Genomic DNA, 6,246 nt, shown 5'->3' with positions numbered 1-6,246 from the left:
AAATATACTTATCCAATCTTCCATACTATGCTCTAGGGGCTTGTTTCAAAACATGTAAAGCTTTTGTCAAATCACAAACCATATCTTCATCTGTCAAAGTGAAACTGAGAGGATCTTCCTTATATACTTCCTCTTCGAACTCAAAATTAAATAATGTTGATTTGACATCCACTCGGTATAGCTCAAAGTTATTATATATATACAAGAAACAACTTAACTATCTCAATTCTAGAAACATGAGAAAGATTCACTTCAAAATCAATACCTTCCATTTTAGAGTAGCCCCTGCAAAATATTATAGCCTTTTTCTAACAAATTCACCACCTCCATTCAATTTATTTCTTAACATCTATTTAGTACCAATCACATTCTTATTCTTTAGTCTAGGGACTAAGATCCAAGTATTGTTCCAGTGAATTTAATCGAGTTCTTCTTTTATAAATTTTATTCAATTTTTATCTTTACATGCCCCAAAAAAATTTTTAGGATCCAATTATGAAATAAACCATATTTCTTCTTTTTCTTTTGGTAACCTTCGTCTAGTCCACACACCTTGATTCCTATCACCTATAGTTTTTTTTTGGGGAATGATTCAACTTTACATATCATGTGTATGATATAAATTGGTTATCGATGGTAGAATCCCACCTCACACCTATACTCTAGAAGGTACCCTAAATGTGACCCCATTTAAGGAAAATAATCAAAGTAGCATAACCCAAGTAGATGCAAAGGTGTTGATGCAAGATCTAGGCCTAAAACTGATGTTTATTTTGGGATCCTTTCCATTTAATTTATATTAATTTATAGACTATAGTAAGTGTAATATATATGAAGCTAAATGAAATAAAACACTCTTGTAATGCTAGACAAAAAAATATAAGATATTGGGTATCAAAGTAAGTGCGATGAAAGAAAGAGAGTGAAGGGCTAGTAGAGGAAGCAACTTTAGGACTAAAAAAAATTGTCAAATTGTATCTAGAAAAAATCCAGGATCTGGAAACCTCAAGGTTGAAACTTTTTTCTCTCAAAAATTTGAATGTTATAGGAATAAATCAAACTTGATTAGCCCTATACTTGTATAGGGTGAAGGTGGTTCAACCTATACCCAAGAGAGACAAATATGAAGGTCTCAAAACTATGACTAGTACTAAAATTCTAGATCTACAAATATGGATCCAAAACTCTGTCAATCAACACATACAAACAAAAGGAGAGGAAATTATTGAGGGACAAAGGATTTCCTTGGTCAATCCCTTATATAGAAATTAACCACAAAATGAATAATTAAGGCGAGTAAAACAAGACAAATGCAAGTGTTACCTTGCTTATCAAACCCTTGTGGATGGATTGGAGTCTATTGTATCCACAAAGATGTAGACTTTCTTGTATGTATGTTGGAATGTAGAATTTAATATGTCTACACAAATAAAAAAAACTAATACTTTCCCAAATCATAAATCACAAATGTATGCATTCTTGATAGGATGAATGAGAAGAAGAGGAAAGAGGAATAAAATGTGGAGCTTCTTACTCAATTGGGAGTTCCTCTATATAATCCATGATGGGAAAGGAATTCACATAGTTAATAGAAGATTATACCTAGAATGGATGGAGAAAGAACTTGGAGATCTTAAATTGATGAAAGCCTTCAAATCTTGGAGGCAAATCCTTTCTTTCTTGATAGTGTAGACACCTAAATTTGATTACACCGCTTTGGTAATCTAATTTAGCCATCTCTAAAGGCATCATTAATTAAATTCTTATTTAATTAATCCTTTGCCATCCCTAGTTGATTAATTTAATTAATCATCTATAGTCCTAATTGATAAATCAAATAAACCTATTATTTATCAATTAAATCCTATTCTTCTATCTAATTCCAAAAATCTCCATTTATTAAATAAATTTATTTGATAAATAAAATCCTCAAATCTAAAAACCCCTAACTTATCTCTAATTCTCCATTTAGCCTAATCCACCCCATCCACCCATACTAACCTAGCTTAGCCACTAACTCACCCACCCTCATTAATGCCATCCACTTGCCCATCTCTAACATCCCTAATCTAATCCTAAACTCAAGCCTAATCCACCCCCTAATGTTGTCACATTCCCTAAACAAGTTTAAGACTTTCCTAAACCAAATCAAAGTCTCCCCTCAAAAATCTCAACCACCAAGTCATGAGTGCTCTTACAAACCACAAAAGACTCTTACAAGCCCACTCATGACTCTTACATCCATCTTCCACACTCTTCCCTCTTCCACACTCATTCCTCTTACATCTCTCTTACATACTCAACCCCACTCATCATGCCTTTAACCAACCCTTTACCCTACCCTCTCACACTCATCCTCCTTGTGACAAGTGTCACCTTTCTATTGGTGCTAAACAAGAACAATCCATGTGCTCTCCTTTGAGTGCATCCTAGCCCTCCTTAAGCCTTCATCTCTCCTTGCATCTAAGCCCTCCATCCCTCTACCCCTTGGTCTATAAATTGAATCCCATCCCAAGCTATTTCATCAACAATCTTTGAGCTAAAGTTACCATGCTATTTTGAGAACCAAAGTCATCAATCTTAACCTTATAATGCCAAATTGAGAGCTCACAAGGCTACCAATTTTCCATTACCCATCTCCACCATTGAAGCAATTGGGTAAGCAATTGAGCATACATCCACATCAAAGGACACATCTACAAAATCAAGGAAGCATGGAGTGTTTTCTCTTTTGAGGTTTGCATTTCTTGTTTGCTTTCTTTGTCTAAGCATATATGTGAATTTAGTTTTAGTTTGTGAATGTTTCTCTTATTGTTAATGTTCTTTGCACACTAAATCTTGTTCTACATTTTGGCACGCCTGGTGGGATCCCGCTATGGGTCATTTTTTCATCTATTTCAATCTACATGTTGCTTTTAAGAACTAACAATCTAATGGTTTGTTGTTGTTTGAGTTGTTGCAAGGTGTGTTTGCTTGTTTTTGTAGGTTGAAGGATGCACTAAAGAGAAGGACACACCCTTTAAAATCCAAAAAAATCAAAAAAACAAAAAATTCTGAAAAAAATCTGCACCCGTCGGTTCCCTTCGTGCAGTGTCGTCTCCGCTTGTCGTCTTCGCAACTTGGCATCTCCGCCTATCGTCTCTGCAAAATGTCATCTGTGCAAACTCAACTGTCATCTCTGTAAGCTCAATTTTCGTCTGCGCAAATTCAACCGTCGTCTTCCCAAGCTCAACCGTTGTTTGCGAAAGATAAACTGTCGTCTGCGCCTGCACAACTGTCGCCTGCGCGAGCTCAACTGCCATCTCTAAAAGCCCAAATTGTCATCTGTGAATTTTGGCATCTCTGCCTAGATTTTGTCGTCTCCGCCTGGAAACTATCATCTCCGCTATCGCCAGTAGTCAAACTGTCGTCTCCGCTGCCGTAATTCACCAACTGTCATCTCCGACGCCGCTAGCTACCTTCATCATCAGACTGTCGTCTGCGCATATCAGCGTCTGCGTAGATCAGCGTCTATGCAGATTAGCGTCTGTGCAGATTGGTGTCTCCACCTGTTGTATTGTTTTCTAGGATTTTTCACCTAGTTTTTGGCTATCTTGTCCAAGTCATTGTCTTTGCATGCTTTCAAAACTCTAACAAATGAACCTATAGTTTTTCAAAAAAAAAAAAAAAAAAAAAAAAGATTATAAATCAAAATTTGACTTTTAGTGGTTCCGTAGGATTTAGACCATTCTAAGCAATTTTACGCATAGAAAAAACAGCAAAAAAAAGTTAAATTTTTTTTCCCATAGTTAAGCTTTCATTTTGGAAGATTTTTGGTAACTAATTAAATTGCTTTTTTGTCTTATTGCAGGTTGGAGCAACGAACTTAATCATGTTTCTTAGGTTTTCCTTGGAATGAACTTGAATATTTAAGCATTTTTCTTTGAATGAATGTTGTTCAAAAACACACTCTTGAATGCCATGGATAAAAATCAACCTTTTATTGGAATGCATGCTTAAAACAAACAAACTCAATCTTGAATGCAAAGAATCAATGAATCAATGCAATATCTCACACTTCCAATTTGGGCTTAAAACACTCTAACACAATCTTGAACGCCTAACAATCAATGAACATTGCATGGTTTTGACGCATCTCAATGACGCTCATATTTCTTACGTTGACGAATTCTCAATTTCTATTATGTTGACGACGCTGTCAAGTTGGAATGAACATTGTATACCATAATCACGAGTGTCTTTAATCATAGCTTACAAAATCTAAAACATCAATTGGTAAAGAAGTCTGCTTTTTAGCCCAAAGTCATCCAAGTCTTCTCTCCCCTTGTCATCTTTCGAGGCCATCTTGGGTGCATAAGATTAGGATCCAAAACCTTATTTCTTTTTAGGAGGCCTGCTTGGGGATTTCATCACCCCTTGGGACGACCTCAACTCTAGCGTTCCGACGGAGTATAAGAATCAGGAGGTGAATCGAAAGAAACCTCTCTTGGGATCAAGATTTTGTCACTCGGGCTAAGCCTCAAGGAACTTTATACCCTTGAGAAGTGAAAGAGGAGAAGTGGGTTACCGCTCCTCTCGGCTGTGTGACATCTTTTTGATTTCATCTATGGATATGGGCTTCGCGTACCTTGCATATATCGAGGACTCCCTAGCTAAACCAAATTTCATCCTTGTAGAAAGCTTCCTAAGATGTTGGTATGTTTGACGCGCTTGCTCCAAAATTTTGTCTGCTTGTTTGTTCATAGCCTTTGAATAAATGTTTGCCAACTTTGGTCAAAATCCTAGAAAAGAAAAAATCTCCTAGCTCAAGGCATACTTAGCATAGTCACTACCTCATCGAAAGATCATCAAGGCTCCCTTAGTTCTTTGCTTTAGAACAATCTCAAATCTAAAGTCCATCCAAATCATCCCCCCCAGCCAGCTAGCAACCCAATCCAAAATCACACCCAAGCCTTTAGAGAGTTGTTGTCACTCTGCCAGAATTTGCTATCCAATCAATCCTACCAATCAACCAATCTCACCAAGGTTATCCCTCAGACAGAGCATTGTCTAGTGTAATCTAGCTTTGTCACTTGTATCCCTCATCACCTTGAGCTAAAGGTTGGGATCCACAAGTGGTCAATCTCGTGTCATGCCCATAGGATCATTAGTCTATCCTTAAGTTGACACAATCTCCACCAATCCTGCACATAGGAAAGCAAAACTCTCACCTTTTGACAACATACCTTTGAAAGTCTTCCATTCACAGGAAAGCCAAAAATCCCCAGCCAATCCTCCTTAGGTCTGTCATAAAACTTTGACTCTCTCTAGGAAATCTTTCATCAGCCAATCCAATATTTGAGCTTAATCCAAATCCGACCATGAGCTTCCGTGTTCATCCATATGCAAGACCCCATCCCCATCAAAATCATCATCAAAGCATGAAGTACCAATCTTATCATGATATATTCGGTCATATTGTCCTTGCTCCTGCTACCTCCTATTCCAATAATGATGAAGATCTTGTTGACTATGAAGGGTATCTTGAGAGCCTTAGAAACATTCCACCAACCATCCCCCAAAATCCAAGAGTTATTCCAAACTATCTAGTCATGCCATCTAATATCCCAGCTTCTCCTCTATCACCCAATCAACCAAGCTTCTAGTCTTTCACCCCCATCACACTAGCTATTCCTGTCAATTCACCTGCACCTCTGACACACAAGTCTCCAAGGAATCTCCCAGAGGAAATACAAGAAAAATAGCCTCCAACAGTCGATAAGCCATGTCATCCAATCCAACCATGTGAAGTAGTTAGTGATGAAGCTTCCCCATCTATAATATCACCTCCATCTCCCATAGCTATCATCCCCATACCATCCATCAAATTTCTTAAAATCCTTCCACTTCCTGCAAGCACCAAAATCCCACCACCTGCCAAATTCCTTCAAATCCTATCCACATCCCCTCCAAGCATTTCCCAAATCTCCCGTGATGACCCTTATGCATCCATCTTCTACTCACCCATTTCCACTACTGAATCTCCCATCTATCCATCCACTGCCTTTGAAGAATCCATCCCTTCACCTCATATCGCACCATCCATCCCAATCCAATCCTATCAAGATCTTGCCCAAAACCATGTTGACATCCCCCAAAGCATAAACGAAGATATCATCATATCATGTCTTCCATCCATAGTGCAGTCACCATCCCCTCCATCTCCAAAACCTCCAGCCATACCTCCTCTACTGCAGGATATCTTTT

Source organism: Cupressus sempervirens, chromosome 4, assembly GCF_028749045.1.
Source record: "Cupressus sempervirens isolate cs-2001-9-10 chromosome 4, ASM2874904v1, whole genome shotgun sequence".
Classification (NCBI taxonomy): Eukaryota; Viridiplantae; Streptophyta; class Pinopsida; order Cupressales; family Cupressaceae; genus Cupressus; species Cupressus sempervirens.
The sequence above is the reverse complement of the archived record's forward strand: the minus strand, read 5'-3'. Positions refer to the sequence as shown.